Source organism: Saccostrea echinata, unplaced genomic scaffold, assembly GCF_033153115.1.
Source record: "Saccostrea echinata isolate AGI-Se365-2 ecotype Australia unplaced genomic scaffold, CSIRO_AGI_Sech_v1 ptg000041l, whole genome shotgun sequence".
Classification (NCBI taxonomy): Eukaryota; Metazoa; Mollusca; class Bivalvia; order Ostreida; family Ostreidae; genus Saccostrea; species Saccostrea echinata.
The window spans coordinates 1,219,262-1,237,317 of record NW_026889790.1 but is presented as its reverse complement, the minus strand read 5'-3'; the positions used below and the strand labels follow the sequence as shown (position 1 = coordinate 1,237,317).

Below are 18,056 nucleotides of genomic sequence, written 5' to 3'. Positions count from 1 at the left end.
TCCGTCTGTCTGTAAACTTTTCACATTTTCGACTTCTTCTCCAGAACCACTGGGCCAATTCAACCAAACTTGCCACGAACCATCCTTGGGCAAAGGGGGTTCAAGTTAATTCCCCCTTCCAAGGGGAAATAATTAAGAATTGGTGAAAATTTGTAAAAATCTTCTTTTCAAGAACCATTGGGCCAGAAAAGTTGAAACTTATCAGAAACCTTCATTACATAGTGTAGATTCAAGTTTGTTCAAATCAGGACCCCCGGAGGTAGGGTGGTGCCACAATGGGGGATCAAAGTTTTGCATAGGAATATATAGGAAAATTCTTTAAAAATCTTCTTCTCAAGAACAATGAAGCCACAATTAGTCATATTGATATGGAGTCATCCTCCGGTAGTGTAGATTCAAATTTGTTCAAATTATGACCTCCGGGGGTAGGGTGGGGCCACAATGGGGGATCAAAGTTTTACATAGGAATATATAGGAAAATTTTTTAAAAATCTTTTCAAGAACAGGAAAGCCATGATTAGTCATATTGATATGGAAGCATCCCCAAGTATTGTAGATTCAAGTTTGTTCAAGGCATCCTCCAGTAGTAGGTCGGGTCATAATTGGGGGATCAAAGTTTTACAAAAGATCATATGTGGAAAATATCGAAAAATCTTTAAAAATCTTCTTCTCAAGAACAACAAAGCCATGATTAGTCATATTGATATGGAAGCATCCTCAGGTAGTGTAGATTCAAATTTGTTCAAATCATGAACCCCCCCCCCCTCCCCAGGGTAGGGTGACAGACATCTTCAAAATTCCGTTTTTAAGAACAACAAAGCCATGATTAGCTATATGAATATAGAAGCATCCTCAGAAAGTTAAGATTCAATTTCATTCAAAACATGGCACTTGGGGGTAGGATATACCTAGAACAGGTAATCAAAGCTTTACATATGAATATATAGGAGAAGAAATCTGACGAAGAACAGCAGGGCCATATTGACTCAGGTGAGCGTTGTGGCCCATGGGCCTCTTGTTTCGTCTTCACACCGTATTTCACTCTGAATGTTTCGAGTAACAGTAAACAAAAAGATAGTATCGCAGATTAATAATCAGAGAATCCAGAATCATATGTTTATGTAAATACTGCATCAATTTTACAATAAACCATTGGAATTTCATCTGGGGAATTCCAAGGAACGACTCATTTTTAACATATATGCTGAGTGAAAGAACAAAATCTCAATTTTTTTTCACCGACCCCAAGGACTGGGCTAAACTATCCTAACATGTTATGCAAAATGTAAATAAAAATATTTATGAATTAGTCCCAATGTGTTCAATGATTAAGAACAAGAGAAATTCACGGCAAAATATCTAATTTCTCAATATTATATATTATATGTACAATTAGTATCTTATATGCTCTTTCTATGGAATTTCAAAGGATCCACATACAGTTGTATATGCTCAGTGTGTGTAATTGCCCTCCCAGGTGCGCAAAAATACCAATAATTAACAATAAATCAATACAGTTTACTTAAATTTTATAATCAGAAATTACAGAAAGATTATCACTATAAAATAGAGGTGATGATGTAAACATTATGTTATCAAAGGAAAACAATGTAGTTAATTTTTTTAAATTCAAAACAACTCTTCCACTTTGAAGACAGTTACAGATCTTTAGTGATTATATAATCCATGAGAAAAGGATATGGAGTAGATAGACGTGTAATGCATGTTGTCTACAGAAACGTAACGAATGCAGCAACAGATGGAAGCAAATTGTTAGGTGTCAGTAGAATTTATATTTGTGGAGTTATAAACACATGATGTACGTTATTTATTTATTTGATTGATTGATTGATTAATGTTTTACGCCCAATCGGCACTATTTCAGCCCTATATCGGCGATGAAAAGATATATCATGTAGCCAGTTTTGAAAGTTTTGGGTTTCTCTGGCGGCCCCCAGTGAGCCTACTCTTTCGAAAACCAGAAAAACGATCTTTTACGTGCTATTAATTTGATGCAGAGTAACAGATATCACGCAATTGTCAAAGAATTAAGATATATTTTAACCCTGGACGGTGGCACTATCTTCGATCTTTAACGACCGCGATTTTTGCAAAATTATTATGTTCAAACTATCATAACCAAACTTCTCGAATTTGGATTTTCGTAACAAATATTTTGGTATACAGTAAGTATATGTAAAAGGTAAAGATAACGAACAGTGATCGATCTCAAAAATCCACAAACAATACAAATATGTGAAGAGGGCATAAAACAAGGACCCTTGGAAATTCCAGAGGTGGGATCAGGTGCCTAGGAGGAGTAAGTATCCCATGTTGACCGGACACACCCGCCGTGTGTCCTATGTATTGATCAAGTAGACGGAACTATCCGTAGTCAATTCAGTACAAAAACAAAGACTTAACAATTGGTATGAAACAAGTCAGCAAAATTACGACCCAATGATAGGCTATATTTGCTAACAAGGTCATTATAACAATTATAACGACCATAAAATTTACGAAATGCTGACGCTAAACGAGGCTATTGAAATCCCTTTAACATCAACTTATCAGTGAGTAGCCTGCCTCGCTTTAAAAATTGATCGTACTCAGAGGAGAGGACCATTCATTTTGACAAAAACGTCATTGTCCACGAACTTTATGGACAACCCTCGTAAGTATCATTTAATATTTTTAGAACAAAGTTTTACACATTTACTAAACAGGCTTTGTCAAGAAACGAAGATATATTGAAGAAGTCAAGATATACTGGTTTTTGCCTGAAAATTGCATATTTTGACCAATATCTCAGAATATACATCACTGGCCCAAACCTTTTCTTTCATTTTTTATAAAGTACACTATACTTCCAACCGATCATCACTAAAATCATAAAAAGTTTGATATACAAGAAAATATTTTATTGCCTTTTTCGATTTTTAATACCCAAGTGTCGCCCGCGTGATGCAGTGGTTAGAGCGTCTGCTCTAGAGTCGCGAAGTAAGGAGTTGATCCTTACGTCGCGGGTTCGAATCCCACTGTGGGGCGTGGAGACCGGTCCTTCGGATGAGACCGTATAAACCGAAGTACCGTGTCGCAGTAGGTGCTGGCACGAAAAAGATCCCTCGCTGCTCAAAGGCTGTAAGTGCCGAGTATAGGACAAAATTTGCAGCTCTCCACCGGCAAGTGGTGGCGTCTCCATATGAGTGAAAAATTCTCGAGAGGGACGTTAAACAACAAACAAACAAAAAATAATACCCCAAGTATTTTTGTTAGTGCAAAAAGGTCACATAATTTATGCGCATTAATTTGCATGATTTGTTCAATGATAAATATTATTCAAACTATTTTATGTAAGATTTTATTCATTGCCATGATTATATCTGGTAAAATATGACGGAGAGTAAAGTGATTAATCTAAAACTTACATTTTAAGTGCAAAAAGGTCATGTTAATTTTACCGTTGCTCAGTAAGATGCACACTGACCACCAGTTTTCTTTGCGATTTTGAGTCATGATATATGAGTACTTAGCTAAAATATACTTCTCAAAAAAAATCCTTGATATAACTATTATCGTTTTACTAACAGCGTGACAGTAAAATTTTGTATGCTGATTATCATATTGCTCATCAATTGGATGTTTTATTTCAATGAAATCAATAATACTTTGCATATGTAACACAGAACCCAGCAATACCACTGACAATACTGACCATTCATTACATTTTTCTTATACGTATTTAAAACTCCATCATATTTTGACTCCGTCAAATTACTGCAAGTATGACTCATGTTTTTTTGAGGACAGAAAACGAGCTTTGACAGACCACGTGTTGCTGCTGACTACAAATGACGTACTGGTAAACAATCATTCAATGTGAATGTCCAGTATTATCAGGGTATTGTATTCTGAGTTTCATATGCAGAGTGTCATTGATTCCATTGAAATCAAACATCCAATCGATGAATAATATGATAATCAGCATACAAAATTTTAGCACACCTCATCAAGCAAACTGTCACGCTGTTAGTAAAAGGATAATAATTAATGTCACGAGTGACATATCTTAATATCAGACTGGGTCGTGCGGACTGCATATACAAAAATACTGCATATACAATCAATTTACATCTATATCTTTCGTAAAATTGTGTATATTGTTTTAATTTTTATACATTTACTAAATCATAGTATTTGGCAGTGTTGTCATCATTAAGAAAATTATAGCATTTATCTACGAACAATCCCAAGGATTCCTAGGAAGGACTCATATTTTTTTAAACATTTATTCTGATAGTTAATGATAGATCAAAATCTCCAAATATTTTACCGACCACAAGGACTGGACTCTACTCTCCATGTTGTTGCATATAAATATTTATAAGTTAGTTCTAATGTGTTCAATGATTAAGAGAGAGAGAGGAAAACGTGACAGAAATTCCCGGCAAAAAATCCAGTATCTCAATATTATACAATATGTATACTAATTAGTATATTATATGCTCTTCAGTAGGTATTCGTTCTATGGAATTTCAAATGATCCACATACAGCTGTATATGCTCAGTGTGTGTAATTGCCCTACCAGGTGCGCAAAAATGCGAATAATTAACAAAAAATCAATACAGTTTACTTAAATTTTATAATCAGAAATTACAGAAAGATTATCACTATAAAATAGAGGTGATGATGTAAACATTATGTTATCAAAGGAAAACAATGTAGTTAATTTTTTAAATTCAAAACAACCCTTCCATTTTGAAGACACTTAGAGATCTTTAGTGATTATATAACCCATGAGAAAAGGATATGGAGTAGATAGACGTTTGTGTAATGCATGTTGTCTACAGAAACGTAACGAATGCAGCAACAGATGGAAGCAAATTGTTAGGTGTCAGTAGTATTCATATCTGTGGAGTTATAAACACATGGTGTACGTAATTAATTTGATGCAGAGTAACACATGCACGCTTTTGTCAAAGAGTTAAGACATGTATAACAGATATTAGATCAATATCTAGGAAGCAATCATTGAAATAAATGTATAGAATGTATAGATGCAAAGATTCTATGACGTCTAAATGATCTATAGATCTTCATTGATTTTATAGATGCTTATAATTGTCAGAGGTATCTCTGCATTGAAACTTTATCGGATATAGAGATTGAAACCTTGCTGAAATTCTTTTATCGGATGTTGTGATCTAAATATATAGATAATTGAATAATTGGGCACTCATTTAGATAATATTCCCTACTTTTCATGCCCCAAGCGAGTAGCTATTTCCAATTGATTCATAAAACGATGGTTCTAAATGCTCGGTAGATATTCTGTGTAATATCGCTGTTTATTACATTTTCAACAGTGAAATACTGTGATTTATTTATTGAATAAAAGTGATATTCTCTCACAGTGTGAAAGGATACCAAAATGATATTCTCTCACAGTGTGAAAGGATATCAAAGTAAGTAACAAAATAATTTCTGCCTGTCATAAGATAGAGATAGTAACTAAATCATCTTGATAGAGCTAAAACTTCAAATTTCCTCCCAAATATGTTGCTAAAATCCATGCAATGTAATGTTTTCAATCTCACAACTGCTAAGCTATGACGTCTCAACCGCTCAACTATGACGTCAAGTCTATGACACTGTGTTAAGAAAAGACAGAGGCAAAGGGGAAATAAAAAAATGTAATAAACAGAAAATTCAATGTTTTGTAGATGAATATAGAATTTATTTCACTCGTGAGACAGGATTTTTTGATATTTCAAAAAATCCTGTCCCACTCGTGAAATAAATTCCATATTCATCTACAAAACATTGAATATCCTCTATATATCATGGGGATTTAAAACATCAGTGATGATGCATGTTTTAAACAGACAGACATTTTATTGAAGGAAACTCAAACATTTTTTGGAGTAACTTATGCTTAACATTTCACAACTTTTCTTTCCTGTGGGTGCACAAGATTGGCTTATTTGAAACATCTTTACACCCTTTCAAGGTATGTTTCATGTGCGAGTATTAACTGCAATTATGTTAAATATATATATATATATATATATATATATATATATATATATATATATATATATATATATATATATATATATATATATATATATATATATATATATATATATATATATATATATATATATATATGTCTGTGTGTTAGGGTGTTTATGGTTTATGTGTATGTGTATGATTATTAGATTTGGTATTTTTATTATATTTATTTGTTTGAAGGAACTTGTGGAAGATACTTAGGTAAACTTCTAACCTTGTTTGTCTATCAATGTGACACAAATTCATTTTGTATTCAAAATATTTTGATGCAAGACCACCAGAGGCGTATGTTTTCTTTTGTAAATAACTAAAAATGAAAACCCATGCAGAAAACAAATACCATGAGTTTAATGTTAAACTTGATCATGCATAAAAAATGTTATAAACAACATAAAAAACGTGAGAGAAGATAAGTAATTATAGCTATATATCCGAAGAAGATTTATACATTTACATTCTAAGCACATTTAATTAATAAATTGTCCTTTTTTTACTTTTGGTAGATTCGTAACACAACCCACTTATAACTACCCACTATCTTGCTTGCCCAAAAAATGCGAACAATTAAAATAACAAGTTTCAGTTCCTCACCGGGTTTATTGAACTCTTCATTGAAAAATACCGAGTTTCGAAGTAGATTTTGGTATTTCCGTACCAAATCCTCTAGTTTTGCCACACGTGTCTTTCCGGAGCTGTTTGCTCTTGTGCGTGATATCATAATTCTGAATATGAATTAATGATTTTGTGTTTTTAACTATCTTTTTTTTTTTTTTTTTTTTTTTTTTTTTTAATTTTGTAGATCTAATTATGGACAATATTACCCAGATATACTCCAATACTTCTTCAATACGATTTTCAAGCTTTGAAGAGGTCAATAGGTCAATAGCCGTATTACGTCTTCCGACGGTTATCTTTTTGATAATTTTGACAATCGTTGAACTAATTGGAAACACAGTTGTACTTGTCATATATTCCCAGAAGTATCCACCCTCAACATTCCGATTGTACATTCTGACTTTAGCGGTGCTTGACTTGCTGTCTTGCTTGATTCCAATGCCATTGGAAATCGCCGACAATGTATACCCGGTGATGTTTTACAGCGAGCCAATCTGTAAATATGGTCGTTTTTAGGTAGTGTCCTTAAGATTGGATCTGCATTTGTTCTTGTTGTAATAGCAGCGAGCAGGTATAAGAGGATATGTCATCCATTATCCAAGGCCACCAGCTTATTGCAGGCTCGTATTTGCTGTGCATTAGCGATAGTTCTTGCTATTGCATTTTCGTGGCCAAATGCAATCTTTCAAGGAATAAAACGTGTGTATTTTCCAGGGAATATTACTGGTTTTGATTGTTCTATTGATGACGCGGCTATAAACACCAAATATCCCTTTATCTATTCTGTTATACTTTTTGTTGTGTATGTAACGGTGTTTTTGTTATTAACTTCCTTGTACTCTCTTGTCATCGTGTCCCTCCGAAAACAAGCGAAAAAAACAAAGAACTAAAAATCTCGGTGAAAGACTCGACAAAACAAACCCAAGAATTACGAAACTTATGATTGCAATCACAGCGGCGTTTATATTGTGCTATTTACCAGACTGTGTAATGGATGGTGTGTCTGCCTTCAAGAGAGGACCCATTTTCCCACCAAGTCGCTTTATTTTGGGGACACTTCCTCTTTTAGCCAGAGCATTTTTCATCAACAATGTCATTAACACTTTCATATATTTGATCGGAGAATCGAAATTCCGAGATATCGTAAAGCAGTCATTCAGAAGGATTTTCTACACCATCTGTTGTCGTACTCAAAAACGAATGAAGAGCTTCGCCATGGAGGAGTAATTTGCTTAACGGAAATATAATCTAACCACGACTTAAATGTTGATATTAATGTATATATGAAGTCATTGTGTTGCCCTAAATCATTTGTTATGCAGAGGGATATTGAGTGTGATGGTGCAAATGGTTATTTTTATTTCATTTTAAGGAATATGAATGATTTACTTGCTTTTATACTTATACGACTAAACAACCTGTGCACAGAATTTTGGAGATGTCAATCAATTGATGAAATACTCCTTAAGTCAATTTTTTTTAGCATTTTTAGAAAAAGTTCATTTATGAATCGACGTGGAGTTTTGATGTGTATTCCCCCGTAATCAAAGATTCGAGGGCATATAGTTTTTGGTCTGTCCGTCTGTCTGTCTGTTAATCACTCTGTTTTTCCGCAAAACTTTAACCTTGGCCATAATTTTTGAATGGTTGGTGCTAGGGCTTTAATATTTATATGTGTATTCCTTTTGACAAGACCTTTCTTTGGATACAAATATATTTGAGCTTTTGGCCTTGACCTTGGAGTTTGACTTTCTTTTTCAAAAAATAACCAAACTTTAATCTTGATCATAACTTTTGAACGAAAACCTAGGGCTTTTATATTTCACATGTATATTTCTTGTGATAAAACCTTTCCCTAGGTACAAATATATTTGACCTTGACAGTGGAGTTTGACGTACTAACTTTGGCTATAACTTTTGAAAAGTGGGTGATATGACTTTCATATATCACATGTATATTCCTTGTGACAAGACATTCTTTTGATACTAACATTTTTTGACCTCATGACCTTGGAGTCTGACCTACATTTGAAAAAACTTTAACCTTGATTAAAGCTTTTGAACGGGTGCTCACGGCTTTCGTATTTTACTTATGCATTCCTTGTGACAAGACCTTTCCATTGGTATCATTATAGTATTACCTCAAGCCATTAACCTTCGAATATGACACTTTAACCTTGGCCATATTTTCTTAATGGGTAGTAAAAGGGCTATTATTTTTTTTCACGTGATAATGGTTCATGTTTCATACTATTTGTAAGGCCATTATTCAAAATCACTCATTCTACACTCAAGTTCTCCGAAGTTGATATGAAAAGTGTGTTGGAGTTCCTCATTGACATCTTTTATGTATTCTTTGGAGACTAGGTCTTCCAACAATCTGTTGGAATTCTCCAATAGGCACTAATTGTGTTCCTTTATTAACCGACCTGTTTTTATATTCCTGTGAAGCAGAATGTATTCGAAAACTTCTATTCATATAGAAGAAAACACTCTCAGTGACCTTCAACTCGACATTCAGATATATCGATAACGCATATTGTTATCAATTTACAATAGTTACTTCCATTCATATGTCGATTCGATATATCACAGTGAAATCGAAATAAAGACACTACAGAGTCTGCCACATCTTTTTCATATTTGGATGTTTTACCGACTAAAGACGATAAGGGCCAATTATATAACAACAACACTGTTTGACAAACGAGATGACTTTAACTTTTCCATCGTAAACTTTCCTTATTTATGTAATATTTTGCTATCACCTTCATATGGAGTTTACGTCTCCAAGCTTAATCGATACTCAAAACATTCTCTGAGTACAATCAATTTTTAAAACGAGGCAAGCTACTGAGAGATAAGTTGATGCTGAAGGGATTTCAACAACCTCGTTTAAAGTCAGCAGTCGTAAACTCTATGGTCGTTATAATGTTCTTGTTGACAAATATATACTATCACTGGTCGTATTCTGGTTGACATGTTTCATACCAATTGTTAGGCATTTATTTTTATACTAATTTGACTATGGGTTATTTTCGTCTACATGATCAATCCACAGGGCGACAGGGTATGCCCTCCTAGGCACCTGATGATACGTCTTCTTGAATTTCTGGGGGTTTTATGCCTTGTTTAAAGATTTGTTTTGTTTGTAGATTTTTTAGATCAATCAATGTTCGCGATCGTTATTTTCATCTTTTTCATTGCTTTTATACTAAATTTTACTTTGTGTTACCACGTCTATCTGATCAATACACTGGGCTCACGGCGGATATGACCAGTTTACGACAGGGGATGCTACTCCTCCTAGGCAACTTCACAAATGAGTTGCTTAAGTCCATGTTACAATGTTTTCAATATCACAATTGCTAAGCTATGATGCCCCAATCGCTTAACTATAACGTAACAGCCTATGACACTGTGTTAAGAAAAGACAGAGGCAAATGGAATTCAAAGAAAATGTAATAAACAGAATATTTAGTGATTTGTAGATGGATATGGAATTTATTTTACTTGTGAAAGGGGATTTTTTGATATTTTCACTCGTGCTTCGCACTCTTTAAAATACAAAAAAATCCTAGCCCATTCGTGAAATAAATTCCATATCCAACTACAAAGCATTTAATATCCTCTATTTATCCAACTTTAATACAAAAACAAAGTTTTTTTTGATTGGACAACCACTAAATGTGATGAAAGGGTATCTCCCGCAAATAAATATCTTTGGTCCTGCACTCCAAAGGTACTGCTGCTTCCTGGCACTTCTCCCACCTCTGTGGTACGCCACCTCTCTCCGTGTTAACCTACTGCCTTATACAGGTCTTACGTGTAAGCTAATAATGTAACCTTAACTGACAATCCACCGCAACTGTATGTTTTATTAAAGTCTTATCACCATATTTAAGAGGATAAACAGCCAAGGTTTAATGATTCCGTCACCAGAGAGGTATCATGCGCTCACTATAATGCAGCGTGTATTATATTAGTGCAGTTCTAGTACCTTGGCAGTTTCGACTTTTACCATTTATTCTCTCAAAACGAATATCTTTCTAGCAAAAGGTTTTTGGAGGATCAAGAACCCTGGAAGATAATTAATCTACTCATCATTGATTCAGTAAAGTCGTGAACGATTGCCTCACCAGTAATGTGTCTACCTAGGAAGATAGCTTATTTAAAACCTCATTAATTCAATAAATGTAGAGTCCATGAAATAATATTCAATAATAGTAACTTAATATTTTATCAGGTGTTTTATTTTAAGGTGTACATCCTCTGTAGTTAATACTTTGAGAGTGTGAAATTTTTAGTTATTTCTTTAAGTTTACTTAATAGTCCAACTCTTTTACGTTTTATATGTTTTTTGAAGTAGTCCTACTTCGTTTTAGTTCAATCTTGGTGACATCAGCAAAAAGGTTACAAATTCCAGATTCTTAACAGTCATTTTCTTCGATAACTAATTAATTAAACCTAAATGAGAACCTAAAATAATTTAAACTTTAAACAAAAGTGAATTTGATTAGAAAATTTCAGCTAGGTACTGAAATTTTAGTTAGGTTTATATTATTAAAAAAAAATCAAAAAGTTCTCTGCCGATTTAAAGGTATTAAAGCACAAAAAGTCAATAGTTATTAAAGGGGCTTGACAGATTATTTACATTTCAAATTTCTACGTTTATTAAAAAATAAATTCAGTTTAATAATTTGAACTTACATGAATTTTCCTAGAATTCAATGACAAAGACAATCTTTACATCACGTCACACATTTGTATTTGTAAACAGGGCACGAGCTCAGATAATGTAAATGTTTACGTTTTACCGGATGTATTCAATTTGTTTACTCTGCACATATCACTGAGTACGGACTGACAATACTGGTGAGTTGGTTTTGCTTTATCAAATTTCTACTCTGAATTTTCTGAACTATAGTTTTAATAATTTTCATTAATACACAACAAAATTTTTACTCTTCTTAGATAATTAGGATAAAGTTTTCTTAGCGAAAGTGTCAGAATATGTGTCAATCAAACGCGTCCCGAAATTCGTTGTTTTAATAATCTACAGAAAAAAAGACGTTTCTAAAACATTCTTTTATTATAATTCGGCGTGAATAAAATGCTCTAGTAACAAATAAGTCAAAATTTGAGAAAATATTAACTTCAAGTCTGTGTCCCAGCCCCTTTAAATACTGGTAGTAGCACAAATATTTACAAAAAGAAATAGAAGAAGTTCAAATAACACAAGTAAAATTTCCCGCCACAGTGCTCCAAATATTTTTGTAAATGGGCTCAAAGCCAAACATTTTGCAAAAAAAAAAAAAAAAAAAAAAAAAAAAAAAAAAAAAAACCCTCTTCAGAATGTCGATAGCTATTTTAGATAACACAGTCATTTAAATATATTGTCTGCATGTCTGTTCATAATAGTGTGATGAATTTAGAGAGGCGTTAGCTAAAAATTTGATCACCTTGAGGCCGTCTGAAACATAGATGCAATGAAAATACAAAGTCGATGTAATCAGAGTATATTCATAAAAATATAGTATGAACGAATTGATCCTTGGAGGCTGGAAAACAATTGCAACTAAAACACAAAACATGTGAACAATAAAGACCATAGGGAATTAATTGGCAGGTGTCATTGGTTTTATTTAACTGTCCTCAATAAATAAAAAAAACCTTACTGCCTTGATAAGCATTTTACAATTTTTTTGGACATGTAACAACAACAAATGTGTCCAGTAAACAAAAATAGCTATTAATACTTGGAGGATTTCTTTTTGGCTGCAATCAGGCTGAAAAAAAAAAAGAACACAAAAAGAAGACGTGTATTGAGTTATGTAAAACGGCTTTTATTTGGATCATTTTTCGTCATTATCTTAGAATGTAAAATTTTTAAAACATAAATTGAACAATCTGCAATAATAATATTGGTTAACAAATAATGCAAATTGCTTTTAAGTATCAATTATAAATTACGTGTAATAGCAAAGCCAGGCACCTGTCCAAACCAGAGGGATTTTTCATGATGCATTTTAATGTACATTAGTGCATGAATCTTGCAGTAACGATTCATATGGACTTAATGAGACCAGTCAATATTAGATACAACACCAAGCTGACAATGGTCAGAGCATTTTGGAACAAGAGAATATTACTTGATTACTCGTCAATATGTCAAGATGCTTCCCAATCAATGTCTAAGAACCTATCAAAATACAAACATTTAGTAACCAGTGTTCTTTGTTCTATCCAATCTTCAGGATCTCTATATTCATCTTAATGCATGCTTTTATCAGTGTATCTATCTCTAACTCAGTACATTCCTTTCTGTTTCATCTCTTTCTATTATCAAGTAACACTTCATATGCTTATAACATTTGATGCGCATTCAAAATTCATGTACTATCGTAAGAATATATGATGAATCCACTTCTTTACGGAATTCCTGCATGTACTCTTAAAAAACAAAATGCGTTTTTCCCTTTTATCCCTCATAAACAAGAAACTAAAAAACTCAACAGAGTCAGTGTATCACTTTTACCCCCCCCCCCACCCCCCCCGCCTCCAAACAAAAAAATAAAACAAATTTAATTGCTTTGAAGTGGGAGTGATCAATCTCTTAGAATATGAATGTTTCGTCTTTCTTTGTCATGATGAGGTAAAATCAGGTGCCATGGAGGAGTAAGCATCCCCTCTCGACCAGTCACACACGCTGTGTGCTTTTTGTCATGATCGGACAATTCAGTGTGAAAATAAAATTTGTATAAAAAACATCAGTCAACATTCGACTTAATGATAGATTGTAAACGCTAACAAAGTCATTGTATCGACCATAGACTTTGCTAAACGTTGGCTTTATATGAGACTGTTAATATCCTTGTATCATCAACTTATTTGTCAATAGCTTGCCTTATTTCAGAAATTGTTCGTATGTAGAGCATGCTCTTGCGAATGGAATCAACTTGGAGACAAACTCCTCCATATGCAGGTAATAATGGTCTATTGCTACATATGGAAGATGACGATAGAATGTCATCACGTTTATGATGAAATTTTATTGTTAGTTTGCCATTATACCTTTCTCTGGTAAAATATCCAAATATGAAACAAATGCGTGAGACTCAGTGTGACTTTTATTTCGAGTTCGAAAGGATACAGTATGTCGAGTTATCGAAAGAATGCAAATGAGTCTCCTTTTAATGCAGAAGTATTTTTCAATAAATTCTGCTTCAAATAGGTCTGTTAATAACGGGGCGCAATTAGGACCCATTAGAATTCGGACAAATTGTAGAAAGACAAGAACTCCATAGATAGATATTGTCAATCAAAAACTCAAGCATCCTTTTAATATCAATTTCGGACTACTTGTGTGTACAATCAGAATGGTTTTTAACACAATATTTTTGCAGATGACCAATGACAAGGTACGCATACATCGATTTTTATTGAAAAAGAAGTTACGTATGATGTCCAAAACCAAACCGACACAATTTTTATAGCACAGTAGTGCGTAAAGTATTTTTCTGTGGAACCTGTGTTTGACAACAGCAGGAATGAAAATACAACATGTATATATCTTCCGGTTATATTAAAACTATATGGAGAGAATCGTCTACGTAACAAAACAACCAGACTAATTTGTGGAATCTATACTTTTAACTCTATTACTTTCACTGTAGTATTAAATTACGTTTCCTACTGCGATCCATTCCCGAATGAATATATAACAATTAAAACAACTTCAATGAAAAACTAAAATTACTTTAAAAAGTTTAAAAAGGACTTCCTAAAATATAATCGTTAGATCATATATATGCAATTTAACTGTTCTCTCAGTCAGCATGCTCAAATAAAAACCGATTGTAAAAGCAATAAAGAAGGGTATGCTTGGAGAATGTAACTGAAACCTAATAAATATTGATAGGAAAAAATAAAACGAACAAGCTAATTCTGAGAATTTATGTCCCCCGATTAAAGAAAAAAAGAAGAGAGTGGAAAAACTAGAAAAAGTTTGCAGATGGAGAAATAAAAAAGATCAACCTTGATCTTTCAGCTTTTGACCTTAAACTCAATAAGAGTTTTTTTAAAGTTTAAGAAATCCATGGCCAAATGTCTCATTGCTAAATCTTACAGAAAAACTCGATGTGGTTTTTAAGGCCATGGGTAGTTGTGATATAAAATTTCATTGCAAAATCTCACAGGCATTTTAAGATATAGTTTGGACAAAAGTGTTACACTGACAGAATGTATAAATTTATGACCTTGATCTCTGACCTGTAGACCTCAAAATCGATAGGGTTCTTCTTTAGGCCATAGGGAGTTGCTATGACACATAATGTCATTGCAAAAACTCAAACACGTTTTAAGATATCATTCGGAAACTAAAGTGCTACAAACAAACAGAATTGAATTTATGACCTTGATTTCTGACCTTTATGTCAAAGTGAATCGTAATATTGAATTTTATTGAAAAGCTCAACGAAAACTAAAGTTATCATCTGGACAATGTTATCTGTAATGTGTTTTGAACTTTAACCTTTTGACCTCAAAATGAAAAGAATCTCTTTTAGACCAAAAGAAATTGTAATATATAATTTCATTGCAAGAACTCAATTTCTTTAAAAGATATCGCCCGGAAACGCAGGTGTTACACAGACAGAATGTATGAATTTATGACCTAAACATACGACCTTTTGACCTAAAAATAAGTAGAGGTCTTTTGTAGGCCATAAGGAGTTGTGATATAAAATTTCGTTGCAAATGCTCAAAGGCTTTTAAAGAAATCACCCAGAAACGAAAGTGTTACAAACAACAGAAAGAATAAATTTATGACCTTGACCTTTAATCATTTGAAATCAAAATCAATAGGGATCTTGAAACAAAAGTGTTGCACACAAACAGAATGTTTGAATTACTGACCTTGACCTTTAATCATTTGACCTCAAAATCAAAAGAGGTCTTCTTTAGGCCATACGGAGTTGGAGTATAAAAAATCATTGCAAATACTCAAATGCTTCTTGAGATATCTTCTCAAAACGAAATTGTTACACACAGACAGAATGACAGGCAGACAGACGGACTAAATTTAATTCCCCCGAACAAATACAATAAACCAGTGGTTCATATTATATCATATAAACATCCTCAAAAAATCCCGGGTTTGCACGGAATTTACCAAATGTGTTATTACATGCTCTTCGAAAGGATAATGAATAATTGTTGTATTGCAGTTACAATTAGCAGATTTAGATGACTTATTGCAGGGATAATAGTAGGTTAGAAAAGTAAAGGTCCTGACATTTGTACTGTGACAATTCATGAAATAAAATAACCATGGAAGTTTTGAAATATACTTGAGGAATAAATAATGTAAATTGTTTTATACCTCTGTAAACTGTATGTAATTTAAAGACCGAAACTCGTCTACAACAGAGGGTTTTTCTGAACTTTGTTTGTATTTGAAACAATGCTTGTTAAAATGTATTTACATTAAAAACAATACAATATTCCAAATTGACTTTGTAGTAGTTAATATTTGATATATTATATACTTGGTAAACAAAACATCAAGACACTAGTTAAAGCATTTGGAAAAGGAGACTATTCATAGTACACCAAGATGTTCTCTATCAACTCGGTAAGCACCTTGGAAAATGCCAGCAATAGTAATAACTGCATGCTGTTTTGAATTTAATCAGATTCTTAATGCATATGCTTTTATCAGTGTAATTATCTCAACAACAACTCAACCTGTTTTTCTGTTTCATTCCTTATTCTATAAACAATTTTAACACATGTATCACGTTTTTATGTTTTACACTTGAAACCACGTTAATTTGCAAGCGAAGTTTTGTGAATATTCTTATCATCTTGGCTTTCAGGATAGAATTTCGACATATAGTTCAAGAACATATATATTTTTTGTTATCTATTTATGCAAACGAGTGACATTTTAAAAAGGAAAAAACAAAAACATTCCTGGTATTAAAGGGGCTTGGACACAGATTTAATGTTAATATTTTCCAAAAAAATTCGGTATAATATCATTACTTGCATGTTGCTAGAGCATTTCAGACCAATGTCGTATAAAAGCATGATTAGAAACGTCATATATCTGAAAATTATAAAAACTATAAATTTGGGAGTGTTTGATTGACACACATCCTTAGCGCTTGCAGGAAGTAAAATGTGTCCTTAATATTTTTTGAAAAATGGAAAATTTGTTGTGCATTAATGAAAAATATTAAAACTATAATCCAGAAAGTTCAGAGTAGAATAAAACCACATCTGGCAATTGAAGTTTCTACCCCCCCCCCCCCCCCCCCAAGAAAAATGAAAAGAAAATGTTATCATTATACTGAAAATCCTGTGGTAAAAGATTTCAAAGAATATAACTACTTTACGAATCCCATCCTTTGTAAAATGTACCGGTACATTAATCTCTATTTTGCGTAATTCTGAAACTTAATAAAATTTCACCAATGCATGCACTCTTTATTATACGATAGGATCGTAAAATATATTCTATGGAACCTACGTTTGTCAACAACAGGCATAAAAACATACCTGTTGCATTTTATGAAGCAGTATTTGATAGCTATAATAATTATCTCCCTCCCTCTCTCTCTCTCTCTCTATATATATATATGCACTAAACAAAATTGCCAACGCACCACTTGTTATTTTCGTTTGTTAATTACTCATTTGCTTATCGGCACTAGTATATCTTTCCCATTAAAGTGGAATTGAAAGATGTTTTGGTGTCATGAAAAGACTCTTAAATGACTTTCTTGCTCGAAAACCAATTTCTCGGCGTGCACTGCGCACCGTTTTTGCCCAGATATTGATGTGTTTACCGATGTCGGCCAGTGAGGTAGTAAAAGAAGCAAAAAAAAAAAAGAAGTTAAAAATCAAATAATAAACAGCCATTGAAGATCATATCGTCTAGTAGTTGCCCAATGCTTTGGTTTCCATACCAAGTCCACCCAACTTCCGGTTGTCCCAATTTTGTGGAACAATCATCTTGAAATTGCCGTGTGGTGAATATGTAATGCTGTGGCTATCTATATAAGAAAAGAAAAAAACAACCTATGTTTGGTAATCTATTTGCAATTCTATTTCACTAGAAGAAAAACAATCTTTTAATTGTTTTGATGTTTTGCAAATTTATCCAAAGAAACACCCTGCGGACACCATACTGACTGCTTTTGTACGGTCACCTAGGATCAAACGCAAAATACTATGTAATTTTTTCTGAGTTTTTAATTAGCACGAACATGAAGAACATAACCATGAAGAAAAAAAAGAAATTTTATTCCTCCAATACTGTGAGCAAAAATTTTCATTTCTTCTATGAAATGGTTACGCT

General features: G+C 33.1%; 1 pseudogene; it reads left to right on the top strand.

The window, feature by feature from the left end:
• The first annotated feature begins 6,883 nt into the window (after positions 1-6,883).
• LOC133200901 (C5a anaphylatoxin chemotactic receptor 1-like) lies at positions 6,884-9,324 on the top strand (annotated as a pseudogene).
• The last annotated feature ends 8,732 nt before the right edge of the window (positions 9,325-18,056 follow it).